At 46.3% G+C, this 23,141-nt stretch overlaps 1 protein-coding gene and 1 pseudogene across 1 annotated transcript in view; one reads left to right on the top strand and one right to left on the bottom strand.

The window, feature by feature from the left end:
* Positions 1-23,141, bottom strand: part of scfd2 (sec1 family domain containing 2) — a 224,050-nt gene that overhangs the window by 159,586 nt on the left and 41,323 nt on the right. The window lies entirely within an intron of this gene.
* On the top strand, positions 15,397-18,309 carry LOC129697577 (protein FAM110C-like; annotated as a pseudogene).

The following is a 23,141-nucleotide window of genomic DNA, read 5'->3' as shown; positions in this document are numbered from 1 at the left end:
TAATGCAGCACAAAGTCACATGCTGTTGCTCTTCTAGACTATTTCTCCTAGTTAATCAGGACATTCAGGAATGCAAGTCACATTGGGGAGCAGGTAATACTTTAAACTGAATCAATCCAAATTAATTACCTTCATTTTGGTTTGGGGGAATGATCATAACATACAATATTTTACTGCAGCGAATGGGTGACCATGCACAAATTAGTTTCATACTGACATGAAGTTTGCAAAATGAATTCTGAGCAACTTTCCAAGAGGTAGAAAATTACTTCAGACTATTTTTGCAACTTCTTTGTGAAGAGGAGAATTGACAAGGAATTTGGAACGTGCGATCCAATTCTTCAACTTACCACTCCAAGCAAGGAACAAGATTAACGCATATAATACCTTTCATTTACCCACAGAGCCAACAACCCAAAGCAAGAAACTTTGACGCACAGTATGTTGCTCTGGATAAGAAACCTGTGTGCGCACAGCGAGGTTCAATGAACAATAAAACCATTAACAACCAGATAAACAACTTGGCCAAGCTTTCACAGCACCAACATCCAACCCATGTGGCCTCCAATACATTATGGCAACTTGAGTAGCAAAAGCTCTGCCTGCCATACCGTCTTCGTTTGTACAGAAACTACAGTAGCTTCATTATTGCTGGATCTAAATCCCGGGACCGCCTCACAACACTCATGTAAAAGCACAATCACACGCATGGACCACAGTGGTTCAAAAAAGCAGCTCACCTTGAAACTCTGAACAAGGAATGGACAGTGTAGATGGTTTATGCATGCAACCTATAATGTAGCTACCTCATCACCATTAACACACCCTCTCATATCAGTATAACTATGATCTCCTCCCTTCTCCTCCTCCCATTTTGTCCTGGTACGCCTGAAGGCTGGGTGCAGCCAGTACTGGGACGTGTGTGCCATGTGCTATATTAAAGACTCTAGTAAAGGTTACAGTGTGTCAGACTAGACTCCTTTACATGGTGTCAGATAGTTAGTTAGACTCGCGCCTCCCGTTTACCGGTTTTATTTTATATTTTGCCCGGTATTCCCTATCAGCTTTGATGGCCTCCTCGTGCAGGAAACCCTCTCCCCTTGTCTTTGATGCGGACATTGCGGAGCGATGGGCTACTTTTGTGATGGACTACACTTACTTCGTCAATATTGCGCACATAAATGACCCAGCTGCGGTCCGTGCCTCCCTCCTGCTTAATCTAGCAGGTCCCGATGCCATGAAGAGAGCTTGGGCTTTCGTTTATGATCCAGAGGTCCTGGATGTCAACGGCCAGATCGTCGTGCCAGCTGAATCTGCCGCCGACCCGGTATGTCTTTTACGTAAATTTGCCGAGATTTGCGACCTGCCCTCCAACCGCATATTGGAGCGGGCTAGGTTTTTCTCGCGGAAGCAACAGCCAGAAGAACCTGTCGAGTGTTTCATCGCTGACCTGCGCTATCTTGCTCAGCGGTGCCGTTTCGAAAATATGTGTGACCAGCTCACCAGGGACATTCTAGTTACTGGCATGTTAGACCAGAAGTTACGTGCTGATTTGCTGCAACGACCTGACCTGACCCTGACTCAGGCAATGCATGCGTGTCGCATCGCCGAGGTGGTAGCCCCTACACATGGGGTGAGGGGATCTGACAGCCGCGCTGTCAATCTGACTGGTGTTCAAGGGCCACGACGTTTGCAGGACAGTTCCCGCCCTACACCGCGGCCCGCCCGTCCGTCTCGGGACCCGCGGGCACCTAAGTGTCCCAATTGTAACTATGCCCACCCCGTGCAGTCTCAGTGCCCGGCTTTCGGAAAATCCTGCAATTTCTGTAAGAAAATGAATCATTTTGCTGCCGCATGCCGTTCCCGTGGGAAAGTTCCACCAGCTACTAGGCAAATCCTAAACAACCTTCAGCAACTTGATAGTGAGATGGACTCTCAGTCTACTGCAGACACTGCCCACGAATATTCCATGGGAGAGTCAAGTGTTTACACTCTCCTTCACAGCCACTCTAGCCTCCCCGATCCTTCTGTGCTCATTACGGTGAATAACAAGTCATTCTCTGCTAAGCTCGATACTGGTGCAAAAGTGAATGTTATGTCAACATCACTGTTCAACAAGATAAGAAATAATGACCTGTTGACTGCCGATCACTCTGTTTTGCGTGCCTATGGGGGAGAGGAACTAAAACCTGTGGGGAGGGCCACTTTCCACTGTGTGCAAGGTGGAGGCTATGCTAAAGGACATGGTCGATATGGGTGTTCTGGCATCAGTCAGCGAGCCCACCGAGTGGGTCTCCACCATGGTCGCCACGATGAAGAAAGGAAAGAATGAGATACGGAGTGTGCATCAACCCCAAGGACTTGAACTTGGCTATCAAGCGGCCCCACTACCCAATGCGGACCGTTGAAGACGTCGCCGCCCAAGTCGGACAAGCAACGGTGTTTTCTGTCCTCGACGCCAGGAGTTCATTTTGGCAAATACCCCTGGACAAACGCTCCTCTGACTTAACAACCTTCGGTACACCCTTCGGCAGGTTTAAATTCTTGCGGATGCCATTCGGCATCAACTCCGCTAGTGAGGTATTCCAGCGCTCCATGGAGCAACTGTTTGCAGGTCTGCCCTGTGCGATTATTGTGGACGACATTCTGGTCTACGGCAGAGATGTGGCTGAGCATGACCGCAACCTCCGCAGAATCCTGGACCGCGCCAGGCAGGTAAATCTCAAGTTGAACCCGTCCAAATGCCGTTTCCGTGTACCTGAGGTCCCGTACGTTGGCCACATTTTCACGGCCAAAGGGTTGAAGCCCGACCCGCAAAAGACGAACGCCATCTCTGAACTGCCTGCCCCCACTGATATTGCCGGTCTACAGCGCTTCCTGGGCATGCTCAACTACCTGGGAAAGTTCATTCCTGACCTCAGCGAGCTAAGCGCACCCCTGAGACAGCTTACTAAAAAAGACATTGCCTGGTCCTGGTTCCCACACCACCAGCAAGCTTTCGACCTATTGAAGAAAAAGCTGATCAGCACACCCACTCTGAGGTTCTTTGATTTGCAGCGTCCGGTGGTGGTGACGTGTGATGCCTCACGTTTTGGTCTGGGTGCTGCTTGTCTGCAGCCGCACGATGATGGTTCTCTGCAGCCGGTCTCCTATGCCTCTAGGACCATGACGGACATGGAGCAGCGCTACGCGCAGATTGAGAAGGAGCTGCTGGCAGTTGTGTTCGCTTGTTCAAAGTTTCGAGACTTCCTTTTTGGCAACAGTTTCACTGTCGAGACGGATCACCAACCTCTGGTGACGATCCTAAACAAACCTATCCACGTTGCTCCCGCAAGACTGCAGCGGATGATGCTGCAGCTGCAGCGCTTTGACTTTAAAATCGTCTACAAAAGGGGCACCGAGATGCATGTGGCTGACGCGCTGTCCCGGGCCCCCCGGACCTCACGTGACCAGCACCCCTTCGAACAGGATGACCTACAGGTTCTGAACGTTAATTTCGTCCCTTCCAAGCAGCTCCAATGCCTGGCTGCGCATCCCGCCGATGACCCCGATCTTCAACAGCTTGCCGCTGTCATCAGGCGTGGATGGCCTGTCAAACGCACCTCTTTACCTGCTGGCGTTCACCCCTTCTTCCTGGTTCGTGATGAGCTGGTGCTCATCGATGGCATTATCATCAAAGGCCACAAAGTTGTCGTCCCTGCCTCCCTATACGACCTGTACTTCAATGCTGCCCTCATGGGGCATCCGGGGGCTGACGCCACCGTCTCGCATGCCCAGGAACAGTACTATTGGCCTGGCATGGCCAAGTACATCAAGGCCAGAGTGGCCTCCTGCCCGGACTGCAACTCTCTTGCCCCGCATCAGCAGCGCCAGCCGCTGCTTCAACAGCCTGCCCCTGACATGCCATGGTCCTCGCTGGCTGCCGACATTTTTGAATGGCGTGGAAAGCACTACCTCGTTTTGGTGGATTCTTACTCAAATTGGTTCGAGGTGGACCTTCTCCCCGCCATCACCTCGGAGGTGGTCAACAGCAAGCTCCGCCGCCACTTCGCCACTTTTGGATCCCCTGTCCGGCTACAGACTGACAACGGCCGCCAGTTCACCAGCGCTGAGTTCAAAGCCTTCGCTACAAAGTGGAACTTCGATCATTACACCAGCAGTCCAGAGTACCCGCAGAGCAATGGCCTGGCTGAGCGCGCTGTGCGCAGTGCAAAGCACCTGCTTGAACAGTCCTATCTCTCTAATGGTGATTTCTACCAGGGGTTATTGAACCTTCGGAATATATCCAGAGACTGTACCATTAAATCGCCTGCCCAACGGCTCATGTCCCGCGTTATTCGCCCTCCGATGCCGATTGCCCAGCAAACTCTGGTGCCCAGGGTCCTGCAGCCTTCTGCCGTCCAGCAGCGCATTGCTCAGAAGCACGAAATCCAACGCCGCTCGCACGACAAGTCCAGCCGTCCTCTCTCCCCACTACTGCCAGGCCAGGTCGTCCGTTTGCAGACGTCTACCGGTTTCTCCAAGCTCGCTACCGTGGTGGGGGTCGACGATTCGCCGCATTCCTACTTGGTGGACTATGAGGGCACTGTCTACCGGCCGCAACCTCCTCCTGCTGTTCCTTATTCTCCTCCGCCTGCGGTGCCCCCCTCCAGTGACATGCCCTCTGCCCGTAACATGCCTTGGTCGGTTCGCGTCCCTCGCCTTCCTCCCTCTGCTCTTCCCGGTCTCCGCTCTCCGGTCTGCTCTCCTCCTGCCCGTCTCTCTCTCTCTCCGCCTGCCGTTCGTTCCTCCCCTTCCCTCTCTCCTGGTTCTCCAGTTCCTGCCGGTTCCCCCTTGCAGCCGGGGTCCCCGCCGGCCTTCTCCTTCCCCCCTGTTCCTGTTCCCGTTCTGCCCTCTCTTCTTTCGGGTGGGGAGGGTGAGGGTGCTGTGCGCACCCGCTCGGGTCGGATCGTCAAAGCTCCGGATCGCTACGGTGACTTCGCTTAGTTTTGCAGGTCCTGTATAATCAACCTGCTGTTCTCGCAACTTTGTTTAAATTGTATGGGAAAGGATGTAGATGGTTTATGCATGCAACCTATAATGTAGCTACCTCATCATCATTAACACGCCCTCTCATATCAGTATAACTATGATCTCCTCCCTTCTCCTCCTCCCATTTTGTCCTGGTACGCCTGAAGGCTGGGTGCAGCCAGTACTGGGACGTGTGTGCCATGTGCTATATTAAAGACTCTAGTAAAGGTTACAGTGTGTCAGACTAGACTCCTTTACAGACAGTATCCCACAAATTAATAATTTTTTTTCAAAGGCCTCTTGACATTGAACTTAATTTTGAGAAAAAACTCTAGTGCTCCGAGAACTGATTTCCTACACAGTAAACTCTCTTTGGCTGCAAAATGGAAGTGTATTTGCTATAGGCTGTCCTGCGGCTTACTTTAATGTACCCCAGTTAATGAAATAGGTAACGGAACTGCAGATGTTTGCCATAATGTGCCAAATTCTATATTTTAACAAAGTACTTTTTCATTTTGTACCTGTCCCTCCATTTCATTGGGATTTGCAGAAAACGAAGATTCCCCAGAATGGCACCAGGGATTTAAAAGCTTGAAGTTTGGAATGTGTTGGACAAATTTGGTGTGTATTCTTCTAGTTTAAAAGATTGTAGGATCTAATACAAATTTCTCAAATGATATGAGGATTTGATAGGACAGATAACTTCTTCTTGGATGAGATGGAAGGCGTGTAATCATAAACATTAGAAATGGAAAAGGTGATATGGCTCCACACCACAAATATTTACGGTCAGACCTGAACTTGTACTTCGACTCAGAGTTAAATTTGGATGCAACAGGCTGAGGATTCTGTTTAGTTTTCCTGACTCTATCATTACTGTTCAATCAACAGCATCAATGTGTCGGTCTGGGGAGGGGAGACCCAAAACGTTGCTTATTTCCTTCGCTCCATATGATGGTGCCTCACCCGCTGAGTTTCTCCACCTTTGTCTTTTGTCTACCTTCGATTTTCCAGCATCTGCAGTTCCTTCTTAAACAAAGTATCAATGTAATTGTTTACTTCAGCTTCTAGCATTTGCATCATTATAACTTGTCTTAGAATTACTTCAGCAAGAACAAAATGTGAAATATTGAAAGTAAAAACAACAATTAATATTTTAAAAGAGACATGTATTTTCTAATCATCTTATTAAAATGAACAAATTTGACAAACAATAATAATGAGAAAAAAAAGGAAGAGCCAGTGTGAGAATAGTTGTGTGAGCGGGGAAGAAAAGGATGAAGGGAAATGAGAAAGGAGCAAGAGCAAAAAGAGAAGTAGGAGACAGATTGCGGTTGAACTTTCACAGTCCTCAAACCGAGCAAGTGATGTTGTAGGGAGAACCAAAAGGAGCTGCTACGGTCAGGCAAACGCCTCCGTTGCCATGCGGTGAGAACGGAGAGGTTGAGAAGGAGTTTCTTCCCAGAGGCAATTCAGACTGTAAATGCCTATCTCACCAGGGACTAACACCCTCTGCAGTGCCTTCCGACTCGGAGACAAGAGCAGTTGCCATACCATCTGTGATGCCGTTTGGTAAGGATGCTCCTGAATTGTGCAGCTGTAGAATCACCAGGATCTGCAACCAGGTGGACCTTCGTTCACTGAACTGAACGATGGTTTTTTCCTTCCATTATTTATTATGTAAAAGAATATGTGTGAAGTTTATGAGGTGTGTTTATAATTTGACTCCCAGGAACCTTTGAAACACGTTCCACCTCCGTTGTTGTTGTGTGCGTGCCACCTCTTTTGCTACAAAAGTCTTCGCGAGCATTGCGCACCATTTCAGTGCTTTCACTGTAGGCCATCTCGTATGTGTATGTGATCAAATGAAACCTTGACTTGACTTGAAGGAAGTACAATAGTAGAAAATGGAACAGAGTAGAGAATAATGCAGGGGTTTAGTGGATGGCCAAAGGTAGGAAGTACAGTTGGTGATAATTCTGGACAGATTGTTAAGTAGAGCAAAAAAAAAAGGAAACATCATGACAGCGGGATAGTGGAAGATGAAAGTCATGTCTGCACATAAGCTTTGAAAGCTGCTTTACTTACAATCTAGTGATGGAGCAGAACAGGTGCAAGGAAAGAATGATAAAATATATAGTTTAGGTAATGTAAGGTCTAAATTTGTGCATTCCCTCTAGTTTAAAAGATTGAGAAAAAATGATCCATGCAGAACTTTTAAATTATACAAGGAGTTGATAGTTTGGTGAAAAAAAACAAAATACAAAAAGAATCATCAATGTGAAGAAATGCAAAACAGCTGAAAGTAACAATATTATTACAAATCGCGTGTGCATTGAGACAATGAACAATACACGTTCATCTTTAAAATCTACACTAGTCACTGTTCCCATTAACAAGACCATTTTCCTTTTGTGTCTCTAGCTTGTATCTCAATGATTAAAAAAAAATGAAATGATCATATTTCTAATTTAATTAATAAATATAGAGTTTAAACCAACCCTCATTCCTCGCTCTCTGCCTTCCACCTGTCTATCATGTCCACTAATCTTTCTCTCACCACCCTCCATACCAACCGCTGTCCTGTATGAGATCCCACCCCCTTGCCAATCTAGTTTAAACCCACCCATGTAGCATTAAGAAAACCTGCCTGCCAGGATGTTGGTACCTGTCCAATGAAACCGTCCACAGTGTACAGATAATGGTAGCATATATAGTGTTAGAAATGCTGCCATTGAGATAAAGATTTAAAAGAGTGATTTAACGTATGATAGCAGACCCTCTTCTGGGACCAGCAGGCAAAGAGTTGCCCGACTCCGACACCATCTAGCATAGTTAATTTAATGTCAGAATTGAGCTATTAAATAGGACAGTGCTATTTAAAATGAGCTAATCATATGGTGTAGACAATATAACTTTTTATTTTGTGAGAAATCAGGCCATAATCTTTCAATTGTTCTTAGAGAAGAGAGCCAGGCTGAGGACGTCAACTTTAAATGCTTAACTCCTAATCAAAAAGGGAGTCAACTTTTGTTAATCTTTGCAATCGAACTTTGTCAATTTTATCCATACATTTTCCCAACATTGCAAAAAATTGTTCAGAGTCATTGGTTAATAAGAGAGAGCAAACACAGGTTCTTGAATTACAAATTGTGTCATACTAATTTGATTAAGTACCTTGATGATAAAGAGGTTTGATGAAGGCCATGAAGCAGATGTTTTAATTATGTTCTCATAGGCCTTTGAATAAAGAATCAAAAACAAACGTTACAAAAAATGAAGCCATGATAAAAAAGAAGCAGCAGTGGCAACTTTGGTCTGTTATTGGCAAAAGCATCGAATGCAGATGGCACTAGTAAGTGGACAAGAGAACAAATTAGCCTGTCCAGGTGGAGAAGACAGAAATAATATTAAAAACCATGTCATCCTGAATTTCCATTTCCTGATAGGCTTTAAGAGCGTATCAGTAGAGGCCAAGTAGGTGGGTCGGGGACCATTATTTTAAATTATGAAACGTTGCTTGATGAAAAGACATGAAAATAAACAAGGAAATGGAGGTATGGCAGAGCAACAGCTCAGGAGGGAAAAAAATGAAACTCGGTATAATACTTTACATTTTGGGGTGAAGAGTTTTTTCAGTGCAAATTTCTTACTAAGGTTGTTTTTACATCGAACATTTTGGACTTTGAAAACTGTAATGAGAAACCATAAGTACTGTTTACTTGCATCTTATGTGTATAAAAACAAACAATATTAATTGCAAACAGATGCATCTACACTGAATACATAGTTTAAAATAAATTACTTATGGTAAGACTAACAGATTCAGCCTACAAGGCGCTACCACCAGACAATGAACAGCCAACACCAAGTCTACTGTCTCGAGCATACAAAAATAAAATGTTTGCTATTAATTTGCTCTTCTTACATACTTTATTACATGAAAATGCAATATGTTTAACATCACATAAAAACATTACTAATTCAACTTCAATTATGCCTTCAGATTTACACTGAATCATGCAACTTTGCATACTCAACACATCAAGGCACGAGACTCAATTTCAAGTAACCAGCACACCCACTGCTTTCTTCTCTTATCGAATATACCTTGGCTTTCTCTCCCCTTACCTGGTTCCATCTACTATCCCCTCCTCTAACTAGTTTCATCTGCCAATCATCCTTCCCTAACCTGGTTCCACTTATCACCTTACTTACAAGATTCTAGCATAGAATAGAATAGAATAGAATAGTTTCTTTATTGTCATTGTAACATGGACCATGTACAACGAAATTTAAAATGTCAGCCAGTCAGTGCAGCATTCAAACATTTCTAAAAGCTAACGATACATACACGGTAAAATAATAAAGATAAACAACTAAATAAATATCACGAACAAAGCACGCATACATCTATATGCTTGTGTCCTCATTTATCATCTTCCAGTCTTTCTCTTCGTCCACTGTCCTTCTAACTTTATCCACCATTTTTTATGTACCTCTCTTTATCTGCGCTACCATCAGCCAGTCACACAATCTCTACCCTCCCCTTCCCCCACATGGCTCCACCTGCCCATCATCTCCCTCTACCAAATGTCTGTCAGCCCCTGCCTCATTTCTCTATACTAGCCATCTCCCCGTTACACTTTCAGTCCTGATGTAGGGTCTTGACCCAAAATGTTGAATCTCGGTCTCCACAGCTTGTTCTTTGCTCCAGATTACAGCATCTCCAGTCATTTGTGTTTTCATGTTATAGAGATATATTGCACAAAAACAGGCCTTTTATACCAAATCATCCAAGTCAACCATTTAAACTTCCCTTCCCATTCACATATTGACTTTTCTGTCCTGGGCCTCCTCCATTGCCAGAGTGAGGCCATGAGCAAGGAACAGCACCTTATATTTCGCTTAGGTAGCTTACAACCCAGTGCTATGAACATTGATTTATCTAATTAAGTAACTTCTTACTCTCCTCACCTCCCCTCCCCACTTACCCCCTTCCTCCAGACTGGTTGCTTTACCAGGTCCATTGTTCTCCACATTGTTTTCCTCTTGAGATCACACCTTCCCCAGCTGACAATGGATTTACCTGCCCGAGATCATTTGTGGCTGGCCCTGATTTTTTCTCAATTTCTGCTCTTCACCCCTCCTCCCCACACTCTATTTTCAGTCTGAAAAAGTGTCCCGGCCCAAAAGGACTTCCGTCCTTTTACTCCAGAGATGCTGCCTGACCCGCTGAGAGACTCGAGCAATTTGTGTCTCTGTTTGGTATAAACCAGCCTCCACAATTGCTTGTATCTAAAATTCCAGATTATCCAACCTCTACTTATAACTAACCCTCCACTCCTGGTAACATCTTGGTGATTATTTTCTGCATCCTTTCTAGTTTTATGCCATTCTTCTTATAGCAAGGTGACCAGAACTGCACATAGTATTCCAAATGTGGTCTCACCAACTTCTTGTACAGCTGCAGCATGATAATCACAACCCCTGCACTCAGCACCCTTATCAAAGGCAGTAAACATGTCAAATTATTTCTTCATCACCCTATCTAACTGTCGCCAATTTCAGGGAGCTGGGTACATCCTCTTGGTCTCTCTGCTGACCACCTCTCCAGGGCTCTACAATTTAACGCATCACCTCACACCTCTGAGAAATTCCATCTCCCATTCCTTGGTCCACTTCATTAGTTGATCTGGATACTTTTGCAAGATTCTCTACTGTTACCAATGACATAGGTTGAAAGGCAAATGAGCTCCTGCTAAGAGAATTTCGCAAGTCAGTAAGTTGAAAAGCAGGACTTTAATGTTAGCAAAAGCTTTCACAGAATCCATGAAGTACTTACAACATGTGAAATTATGGTAGAAATGGAAATAGTCCAAAGGGAAAAGGTTGTAATGTACAGTTGGAGATGTACTTTTTTTTTTAAGATACCAGATAATGCTTGGCAATGAAAGAAGATCGCTATGAATGATGCCAAAAAGTATGTCAGTTACAATCAGTTGTAAGTCTTTTGTATCATTGCCATGTTGCAAGGTAAACTTGCAAAAACACCAACTTTGGGATTCTTACACAAATGTAAAAGCATCTAATGTGTTGGCTACTCTCCAACTGCAGATCATGAACTTGCTGCAATTCCCAGGAATTACACTAAAGAATCTGCCCATTGAATTAATGCCAGGTTAGAAATGGCCCAGAAACAGCAAATCCATTCATTTCAATACAGAAAAACAGCTGTAGGGACATATTTAAGCATTTAATAAAATACCTTTTTTTGTACGGTTGAGAATGAACTGGTGTTAACAATACACAGGCAATTACAATTATGATTTAGGGTAATGAAAAAAAAGTTTTAAAATACTAAATGCGGTGAACCTATAATATTCGGTCATTTTCATTGCATGCCAAGGGGCAATCCCTCTTATTATGCAAATATAACAGTAATTCATCCTACCCACCAGGACTTTCGTCATCTCTTTATATTAGAATAACATGGGACTTTTAAGATTTACACTTAACTCGGGATTCAATACCATTCCAGTCAAGAGTGAGCTTAATATCCTACAGTAATGCTTACCCAAATATGTAGGGGAAAGGAGGTCAAGGCAGTATATGATATGCTTGCCTCCATATGCAGGGGCATAGAAAGATGTAGGATGTTCGGGCATGATAGGTCAAATGTACAGTCTTTTACCCAGAGTAGGAACATCTAGAACCAGAGGACATAGGTTTAAGGTGAGGGGGGGCGGGCGGGGGGTGGGAGATTAGTAGGAACCTGATGTGCAACATTTTTCACTCAGAGGATAGCGGATATGGCGAAGGCGGCGACCCGACTTCGGAGCCTCGGAGGCTCGGCCGCGGGCCCAGTGGACGACAACGTCGGGAGCTCGCAGGTCACAGGTTGGTGACCTGTTCCCCGGAGCTTCCGCTGGACTGGAGGGTGGCAGCTTCGGCAGCTCCGGACCGCTTAGTTTGAACCGGCCCGCTCGCGGAGCTCGGATTCAGCCGCGGGACATACTTACCATCACCCCGCGGGGTCACAACATCGGAAGCTTGGATCGCCTCAAAGCAGAGGGAGAACAAGGAGGGAAGAGATAAGGACTTTAAGACTTTTGCCTTCCATCACAGTGAGGAGGGCCTGGTGGACTCACTATGGTGGATGTAGGATTTATTTTTTTATTTATTTATTTATTTTTAAAGAACTGGGGATGCTGGAAAAATATTTTCCAGATTCATACACAGTGATCATTTCGCTGAACATTAGTGCTCAGTCTGCTAAGGACTATGGGATCTCCCGCTTGCCGACCATTTGAACTCCTCTTCCCATTGCCACACCAACCTTTCTGTCCTGGGCCTCTTGCATTGCCACAGTGAGGCCACATGCAAACTGCAGGAGCAGCACCTCACACTGCACTCTGGTGGTTTACAACCAGAATATTGAATCCTCCGATTTTAAGTCACCACAAAATCTTTCTCCTCTACCTTTATCCCCACCCGCCTCCCTTTCCACCACCAGCCTCCCTTTCCACTTCGCCCCATCTTTCCTGCTTGCACCTATTTCTCCCCTTCCCCTCCCCTCCTTTCTCTAGCTTCACAATTGGCAGCTCTTCAATCCTTTTGTCTCACATCTTCTGACTTTTCATTTAGCTTAGTTCAGAGATACCGTATGGAAACAGGTCCTTCAGCCCACTGAGTCCGCACCAACCAGAGATCATCACACAAAACACAATCCTACACACACCAGGGACAATTTACATTTATATCAAGCTAATTAATCTGCAAACCTGTACATCTTTGGAGTGTGCGAGGAAACGGAAGTTCTCGGAGAAAACCCACGTGGTCACGGGGAGAACGTACAAACTCTGTACAGGCAAGCACCTGTAGTCAGGATTGAACGCGGGTCTCCGGCTCTGCAAGCAGTGTAAGGCAGCAAGTCTGCACCACCGTGCCGCCCATTTTCTGACCTTTGACCAACCATCTGCCTATCAGACCTCCCCCAACCGACCCCCCCCCCCCCCCCCCCCCCCCCCCCCCCCCCCTGTATCAACTTATGACCTGCCAGACATTGTCCCTCCCCTCCTCTCATCTGAAGAAGGGCCCCAAACTGAAACATCGGCGATCCATGTTTTTCAGAGATAGACACAAAATGGTGGAGTAACTCAGTGGGACAAGCAGCATCTTTGGAGAGAAGGAATGGGTGATGTTTCAGGTCGAGACCCTTCATCCAGAGATGCTGCCTGACCCACCGAGTGACTTTGGCATGTAGTGCCTTTTTTGTTTTAATGCCTTGTCTTTCTCTACAATAACTGACAATTACTATGAATTTTATAATACACAGACGATATCTAACTTAACCTCTACTTATACAAGTTCTGATGGCAATGATATTGAAACAGTTAATCTAATAAAGAAAGGCAAATGAGAAAGAAAGCAGTTCCAATATTACACGTGCAGTTAGTGAAATGTTGGTATTTGCAGTCCTCGAGGGAAGAAAGAGTTAACCGAACACTTTATTAATTGAAGCTTAATGAACAGCAAGCTGAAAAGAGTACAATAGCCTTTTGTTTACATAATAATCCATGTTACCAATCCAATTTTCTTTAATCACACCCTTCGTGTATATGTAGGAGAAGGTGTCAGTTATAATGAAGTATCAAATCAATTCTCTCGTGGCATTTTCAAAAGCATTTTAGTCTTTAACGTCTCGCTTCATAATTCTTGCACATTTACTGAATGATATCCAATTCTCTGGCTATATCAACAAAACAAAAAGAAAACAATCCAAATTTCCACATCTACCTACCAATCACCATGTACTGTGAAAAATAATCCATGCCCCCTGTAAACACGAAGTGTAAATTTAAAGACAGTACAAGTTAGTCATGAAACTTCACTTCTGGATTGGACAAGAGAAAATGCATGAATTTTAAGGTGAACTGAAATGTAAGTGTAATCCAAAACAGTACATTTTCAATAATATTTCAGAATTGCACGGCAATTTAAGGGCAGATTGTGAGCTCTGATGTGGAAATTCTTAGAATGGATACAATCTTAGATTGCTAAGTAATTATCTTCTTGGTTCTCCATGTTACTATTTACTGCAGCAATAACAAATTGTCTTTGCGATATCAATATATACAGGCACAACATAAAATTAAAAAAAAATAGAAAGATGATAGAGTGTGCATTATTTGCAAAGTTACGATATGCTGATTGGAAAGAAGAAATCACAGCCGAAATTATATGAAAAGACAATCCAGGATCCAAGGTTTTATCAGGGATATATGCTAATATATAACCATATAACCATATAACAATTATAGCACGGAAACAGGCCATCTCGGCCTTACAAGTCCGTGCCGGACAACTTTTTTTCCCCTTAGTCCCACCTGCCTGCACTCATACCATAACCCTCCATTCCCTTCTCATCCATATGCCTATCCAATTTATTTTTAAATGATACCAATGAACCTGCCTCCACCACTTCCACTGGAAGCTCATTCCACACCGCTACCACTCTCTGAGTAAAGAAGTTCCCCCTCATATTACCCCTAAACTTCTGTCCCTTAATTCTGAAGTCATGTCCTCTTGTTTGAATCTTCCCTATTCTCAAAGGGAAAAGCTTGTCCACATCAACTCTGTCTATCCCCTCTCATCATTTTAAAGACCTCTAACAGGTCCCCCCTTAACCTTCTGCGCTCCAGAGAATAAAGACCTAACTTATTCAACCTTTCTCTGTAACTTAGTTGCTGAAACCCAGGCAACATTCTAGTAAATCTCCTCTGTACTCTCTCTATTTTGTTGACATCCTTCCTATAATTGGGCGACCAAAACTGTACACCATACTCCAGATTTGGTCTCGCCAATGCCTTGTACAATTTTAACATTACATCCCAGCTTCTATACTCAATGCTCTGATTTATAAAGGCCAGCATACCAAAAGCTATGCTGTATGTGATATGCTGTATGTGATACCCCTCTTCACTCATAACACAATCTAAAGTAGGTGATGGATGTAAAGAACATGGTACAAGCTAAGACCTCAAGGGTATGTAGTTTAGAATGAAGGAAGTTGGCCAGGCTGTATTGGAACAATCGAGTCCAGATATAACACGGGTGTTATAGAGTGATGCTCCATAGCTGGAAGTGGCGTCAGTAATATACAGTGCCCTCCATAATGTTTGGGACAAAGACCCAGGTTGATTGATTGATTGATTGATTGATTGGTTGATTGATTGATTGATTGATTGATTGATTGATTGATTGATTGATTGATTGATTGATTGATTGATTGTGATTGATTGATTGATTGAGAAAAAAATCACATGTAGTTACAGTGCACATTGCCAGATTTTAATAAAGGCCATTTTTATATATTTTGGTTTCACCATGTAGAAATTCCAGCAGTGTTTATACATAGTCCCTCCATTTCAGGGCACCATAATATTTGGGACACAGCAATGTAATGTAAATGAAAGTAGTCATGTTTAGTATTTTGTTGCATATCCTTTGCATGCAATGACTGCTTGAAGGCTGCCATTCATGGACATCACCAGTTCTCTGGTGATGCTCTGCCAGGCCAGTATTGCAACTATCTTTAGCTCAGACCCGTACAAAGCTTTTTAAAAAGGGGGGTGGCATGACAGAATTACAAAAAAATTATGTGAAGTAATGTGCGTGGCGTCGCGGCCGGGTTTTAGATGATCTCTGTTGCACTCCGAGCCTTATTTTGGAGCAATTTTGCACCAAATTTATGACCAATATTTCAGAAATAATTTTGGTGGAGTCAAGATTAACAATTAAAGAGCTGCCAAGTTTCACCGAGCATTTCCGTATTTTGATGGCTAAAAATCAGTATTTTGTTGGGAAAATCAGTATTTCTCACTTAAATGCAATGGGAAGTACTACACAGAAACTGGATTTTTGAAAATCAGTGTTTTGCATGCAACCTCATGAATTCTCAAATATCATTATGGAATACAGAAAATCTGTACTACCGAATTGTGAAACCATTTTTGAAATGTGAATTTATAATTCATGATTTTGATTCCATAACATCAAAATATATAACAATATACATAAATTTCACAATTCATCATATAGTTTACCAAACAATCAAACATGCTGGCTTGATGCTGCATAATCATTCAAGTGCTCCTGGATGTATATTGCCATTTACTCCTACTACTAATGCAAAGGCATTAGTTGGCCTTAGCCTATATGCCATTCCTGGTTCCACGAATATAGCACCTCAGACCTGTTTATCTAGCATGGCAGTCTTCAGTTTGTTAATGCTGTCAAAGCATGTGTCGTTCCACAGTGCACTGATGTAGGTGGCCCTACTTCTTGCAGTGCCATGTTTGGTCTCCCGAAGTGTGCCTTTATCTTTAATGGTAGTGTTCAGTTCGTTAACGCTGTCCAAGGTCTGTGTCATTCCGCAGCTAGTACACTGATGTAGGTGGCCCGACTTCTGCCTCTTCTTGCAGTGCCCCATTTGGGCTCCCAAAGTGGGAGGGGATTAGCAGACAGTTCAGGGTTCCTCTCGCAGACTTTGACAACACTTGGCAGACCAGCATATATTGCCATTTAGCCATAAATCACATTTTCCAGTTCCATTTTCCGAGAATGTAACTGTGCAAACCTAGTCACCACTTTGTCCAAGTCATGGGCAAGGTCATAATGAATGTCCATTCAGGCAAGTGCAGACAGCCTGTCATTGCTCATGGAAGTCCTGGGTAGTGATGCAGGTGACGGACACTCGTGGCACGCCTGCATATATTGCCATTTAGCCAGAATTCATGTTTTCCAGTTCCATTTTCCAAGAATGTAACTGCGCAAACCTAGTCACGACTTTGTCCAAGTTATGGGCAAAGTCATAGTGAATGTGGATTAAGGTGACTGCAGACAGGTGATTGCATAGAAGTCCTGGTCTTTGCTTCTTCGTGGATGAGAAAACGTGTTTGTCCACGTTGGCTGGATCAAAGTAAGTTGCCGAGCGAGATCGCACCCACTGCAAGCATGCCGCCCGAGGCGAGCGTCTCTCTGCTGCTCAGGCTCATGATCAAAGGTCCCAGCTACCTCCGCAGTCAAATGGAGGGGGACAGGCAAGGTCGGCAGAGCACCGTGGTGAGACTGGCTGCCGACAAGGCCGAGTACTTGAAGAGCCAGATGCCGAGGGGGTGCAAAGTAGAGCCCAATGGGTTGGGCAGGTCTGCCCCCGAGGAAGGTAGTAGCAGCAGCAGCGGGGCCAGCAGCAACACGAAGACTTACCTGGCCTCCAGCAGAGCGGGCAGCTGGTGCTCATGCCTAACATCGTGCATCGCTCCAGCTCCAAGAGGCAGCTCAGGCCCAACTCGCTGGTCATGTACCTGCAGAAGTGCGAGTTCATGCGGGGAGCGGCGGCCACCAGCAGCGCCCGCAGTTTTAAGGGCAGTGGCAGCCTAGTCCGGCGGGTGCTGCCCGGCTCTAGCGGCCGCAGCGACAAGCAGCAGGGGCTGGCAACGAGAGCAGCAACGTCGGAAGAGGGAGAATTAGCAGAGGATACAGCACCCCAGGGTGCACAAGTAACCACACCAGCAGCACCCCAGGGAGAAACAGCAGCCTCGCCAGCAACGCCCCAGGGTGCACAAGTAACTACACCAGCAGCACCCAAGGGTGCACAACTAACCACTCCAGCAGCACCCCAGGAAACACCGGTCACTACACCAGCAGCATCCCAGAGTGCACGTAACCACACCAGCACCTCCCCGAGAATCAGCAACAGGTCATCCCAAGGAGCCACTCAAGCGGCAGTTTGATGAAGGTGGATTACGGCGCTCGCACTCCGACATCAGCTGCCGCTTCTCCCGAGCTTGCTCGGGCTTGGACAGTTTCTTCGAGCACTGCGGACTCGAGCCCGGCCACGGAGAAGTTTGCCGACGACGTCGCCTTCGAAAGCTTTGCCCTCAAGTGAAAGGCCTGTCCCACTTGGGTGACATTTTCGGCGACAGCCTGAAAAGAGGTTGTCGCGTCGTGGCCGGGTCGTGACGCGGCGTGATGCGTAGCGACGCACGGTGGCACCCTGTCGCCCTTGGATTTTGGAATATCTCCTGACCAAATTCATGATGTATATGACCAACTGTACAAGTAAAACCTGGATAAATCCAACATCTAGTTGTGAATGTTGCTCAATAAATAACTACAGAACTGATACTCCATATTAAGAGCATTGATTTGCTGTTAAAATGAATTCCGTAATAACATGTCAACGGTAGCAGTGACAATCGAACACTGAAATTTTAATGTTTCACGTGTTCACAATTTATCAATCCATCTTTATGGATTAAATCAAATAATAACATTAAGAATTAAAACACACTTGATTGCATTCCGTTATCAAACACAGTCAATGTTCACTCTGAAGACATTTCAAGCGCAGTAAGGTTCGGGACGGGGTCGGATTGGACCATTCGCGGGTAGTTGAACACCCCCGATAAAAATTTTATAAAAGCTTCCCCCTCCTGCAATGCAATATTTCACGGTCCCACTCACCCAAACTAGGCCCGGGGCGTCGAGGCGATGCATTGAAAATGGCGGCGTCTAATCCCGCCCACTGCGCGTGTGAAGAGACAAAGTCATTTGACTTCGTTACTGCGTCACCAGCTTCCCCCAACTGCGCATGTCGCAAATATTATTTTTCAAATCATCCCGCGGGCTGATTTTCTTTTTTTTTTCTCGGGATTGTTTTTATTCTGGAAAAAGTGGGGGTGCGACTGCACCCAACGCATCCCCCCCTTTGGACGGCTAGATATATATTCTGGAGCGCTAGTATGGGTGTTGTGGGCTGAAGGGACTAGTTTCCAGAGGGCTAGTATGCAAATTTTGCGCCAAATGGATTCTTAGGCTGGCGTCTCAGTCAATCAAGCCTGTTGTGCTGGCAACTCACTCACTCACGGCTGGTGGGCTGGTAGTTGACTCACGGCTAATCCTTGAAATTCTATTTCAAGCAGGGTATGAGGCCACCAAATTCAAGTGCAGTTTCTTACCACTTCTAGCAGGGTGCAAGGCCACCAAATTCAAGTGCAGTTTCATACCATTTGAAGTAGGGTGCAAAGCCACTAAAGACAGCGAGTCGTGACCTCTCCCTCCTCCATCTTGCAGAGACTGAGCCACACCCACATTTCCGGGTTTTATAACCCCTCCCCCAACCCACCAGAAAAGGTGTGGCTTTCATGGAGTGATTGACAGGAGAGAGATTCTCAACATTTAAAAAAAAACTAATAACACTTTTATTTTTCATTGATGGGAAGAATTATCTGCACCTGCTCAGCGGAGGGGGACTGAGTAAGATGGCCAAAAATCACAGCCGTAAGTGGTAGCGATTTATCTAAAATCAATATACAGTGCAAACAGGAAGTAAGTGCATTTACAGTAGTGCCTTTCAACTTCAAGCCAAAGCACCCACGCCACCATTTGCAGTAAGTAGTGCCTTTCAACTTCATGCCACCATTTGCAGTGCCTTTCAACATAATGTCAAAGCACCCAAGCCACCATTTTCAGTAAGTAGTGCCTTTCAACTTCAAGCCAATGCACCCACGCCCCCCTTTGCAGTAAGTAATGCATTTTAAATTCAAGCCATTGCACCCAAGCCACCATCTGCAGTAAGTAGTGCCTTTCAACTTCAAGCCACACCCAAGCCACACCCATGCCACCATTTGCAGTAAGTAGTGCCTTTCAACTTCAAGCCAAAGCAACCAAGCCATCATTCGCAGTAATAGTGCCTTTCAAGTTCAAGCCAAAGCTCCCAAGCTTCCATTTGCAGTAAGTTGTGCCTTTCAACTTCAAGCCAAAGCAATCAAGCCTCCATTTGCAGGAAGTAGTACCTTTAAGATAAGATAAGATAAGATAAGATACATTTATTGTCATTTGGACCCCTTGAGGTCCAAACGAAATGCCGTTTCTGCAGCCATACATACAAACACATAGACCCAAGACACAACATAATTTACATAAACATCCATCACATCATTGTGATGGAAGGCCAAATAAACTTATTTCTCCACTGCACTTATCCCCCCCCCGATGTCAGAGTCAAAGTCAAAGCCCCCGGCTGGCGATGGCAATTGTCCCGCGGCCATTAAAGCCACGCCGGGTGATGCGAGGTCGCACACCGGGTCTAGGTGTTAGAGCCCCCGGTGTGCGCTCGCATAGTCCCGCGGCCATTCCAAGCCGCGCGGGGCAGTGGTGTCAGGCCCCGCTCCAGAAGCTCTTCGACCCCGCAACTCGGGCGGGGGAAGTCGCCGTTGCGAGAGCCCTGAAAAGCGGTCTCCCTCCAGGGAGCCGCGGGCTCCCGATGCCGCCGTCCACAGACCTGCCGTTGGAGCCTCCGACTCTCCGGTCGGGCCGCAGCAGCAGCAGCAGCAGCAGCGCTCCTCCACCGCTCCACCCGTTCCGGACTCGGCCAGCCCCGCGACGGTGAGGTGAATCGTCGGCACCAGAGTCCCCGGCTTCTTCCTGTTGGAGGTACGTTGTTTAGTAGAGTGACAGCCGCCGGAAAGAAGCTGTTCCTTGACCTGCTGGTTCGGCAACGGAGAGACCTGTAGCGCCTCCCGGATGGTAGAAGGGTAAACAGTCCATGGTTGGGGTGAGAGCAGTCCTTGGCGATGCTGAGCGCCCTCCGCAGACAGCGCTTGCTTTGGACAGACTCAATGGAGGAGAGCGTGCAACCGGTGATGCGTTGGGCAATTTTCACCACTCTCTGCAATGCCTTCCGGTCGGAGACAGAGCAGTTGCCATACCATACTGTGATGCAGTTGGTAAGGATGCTCTCGATGGTGCAGCGGTAGAAGTTCACCAGGATCTGAGGAGACAGATGGACCTTCTTCAGTCTCCTCAGGAAGAAGAGACGCTGATGAGCCTTCTTGATCAGAGTAGAGGTATTGTGTGTCCAAGAGAGGTCATCGGAGATGTTGACTCCCAGGAACCTGAAGCTAGAAACACGTTCCACCTCCGTCCCGTTAATGTGGATGGGGGTGTGCGTGCCGCCTCTGGACTTCCTGAAGTCTACAATGAGCTCCTTGGTCTTCTTGGAGTTAAGGGCCAGGTTGTTGTCAGCGCACCATGCTGCTAAGTGCTGGACCTCCTCCCTGTAGGCCAGCTCATCGTTGTTGCTGATGAGGCCAATCACCGTTGTATCATCTGCATACTTGATGATGGTGTTAGTACCATGTACAGGTGTGCAGTCATAGGTGAAGAGGGAGTAGAGGAGGGGGCTCAGCACACAGCCCTGAGGAACGCCGGTGTTCAGGGTGAGGGTTGAAGAGGTGTGCTTGTCTAACCTCACAGACTGGGGTCTGTTGGTTAGAAAGTCCAGTATCCAGTTGCAGAGGGAGGGTCGATGCCCAGGTTACCGAGTTTGGTGATCAGTTTTGATGGAATAATGGTGTTGAATGCTGAGCTGTAATCGATGAACAGCATTCTTACATAAGTGTCTCTGTTGTCAAGGTGGGAGAGGGCGGAGTGAAGTGCCGTTGAGATGGCATCCTCCGTACTCCTGTTCTTGCGGTAGGCAAACTGATAGGGATCCAGTGTGGGGGGTAGGCAGCTTTTGAGGTGTGCCAGGACCAGCCTCTCGAAGCACTTGGTGATGATGGGGGGTAAGTGCAACTGGGCGGAAGTCGTTGAGGCTTGCCGCAGTGGAGTGTTTTGGCACTGGCACGATGGAGGTGGCTTTAAGGCAAGTGGGGACAACTGCTTGGGCAAGTGACAGGTTGAAGATGTCAGTCCAGACGTCTGTCAGCTGCGCAGCACAGGCACTGAGCACGCGCCCGGGGATGCCGTCAGGGCCAGCAGCCTTACGTGCATTAGTCCTACTCAGTGCCACGTACACGGCGTAGGGGGTGAGTGTGAGGGGTTGGTGATCGGCAGGTAGCACAGCCTTGATGGCTGTCTCTAGATTGTCCCTGTCGAAGCGGCCATAGAAGTGATTAAGCTCCTCAAGGAAGGAGGCGTCGCTGGATGTGGGGGTGATGTTGGAGGGTCTGTAGTCCGTGATGGCCTGGATGCCTTGCCACATGCGTCGGGGGTCGGAGTTGTTGTTGAAGTGCTCCTCAATCCTGAGCTTATGGCAGTGCTTGGCCTTCCTGATGCCCCTCTTCAGGTTAGCCCTGGATGAACTGTAGGCTCGAGCATCGCCTGACCTGAAAGCGGTGTCCCGTGCTTTCAGCAGTAGCCTGACCTCGCTGTTCATCCATGGCTTCTGATTCGGGTATATGGTCACCTGTTTGAGGGAGGTGACACTATTGATGGTGGAGTTTATAAAGTCCAGAACAGAGGATGTATAGGAATCAATGTCCGTGTGAGAGTCAAGGGTGGCCTGGGCTGCAAACGCCTTCCAGTCAGTGTTTCCAAAAGACTGCTGAAGTGTGAAGTCCGCTTCCTTTTTTGCAGTAAGTAGTGCCTTTCAACTTCAAGTCAAAGCTCCCAAGACACCATTTGCTATGTAGAGCCTTTCAACTTCAAGCCAAAGTAACCAATCCACCATTTGCAGTAAGTAGTGCCTTTCAACTTCAAGTCAAAGCTCCCAAGCCACCATTTGCTATGTAGCCTTTCAATTTCAAGCCAGACCCAAGCCAATCCAACCAGGGTGGGGGGGGGGGGGGGGGGGGGGGGGGGGGGGAGGGGGGGGGGGGGAGGGGGAGAGGGGGGGGAGGGGGGGGGGGGGGGGGAGGGGGGGGGGGGGGGGGGGGGGGGGGGGGGAGGCGGGGGGGGGGGGGGGGGGGGGGGGGGGGGGGGGGGGGGCTTTCTGTAGCGCTAGTATGAACCATTTTAGAACCAATAGACATTTTTTTGCAAGCTTTAAGCTTTAGAACCAATAGAGACACTTTTTGCTAGCTTTATAACCAATAGACATTTTTTGCAAGCTTTAGAACCAATAGACATTTTTTTTTGCAAGCTTTAGAACCAATAGACGTTTTTTGCAAGCTTTAGAACCAATTTTTGCAAGCTTTAGAACCAATAGACATTTTTTTGTAAGCTTTAGAACCAATAGACATTTTTTTGCAAGCTTTAGAACCAATAGACATTTTGATGCAAACTTTAGAACCAATAGAATAGAATAGAATAGAATAGAATAGAATAGAATAGTTTCTTCA

The sequence above is a fragment of the Leucoraja erinacea genome, chromosome 1 (genome assembly GCF_028641065.1).
Source record: "Leucoraja erinacea ecotype New England chromosome 1, Leri_hhj_1, whole genome shotgun sequence".
Lineage (NCBI taxonomy): Eukaryota > Metazoa > Chordata > Chondrichthyes > Rajiformes > Rajidae > Leucoraja > Leucoraja erinaceus.
The sequence above is the reverse complement of the archived record's forward strand: the minus strand, read 5'-3'. Positions and strand labels throughout refer to the sequence as shown.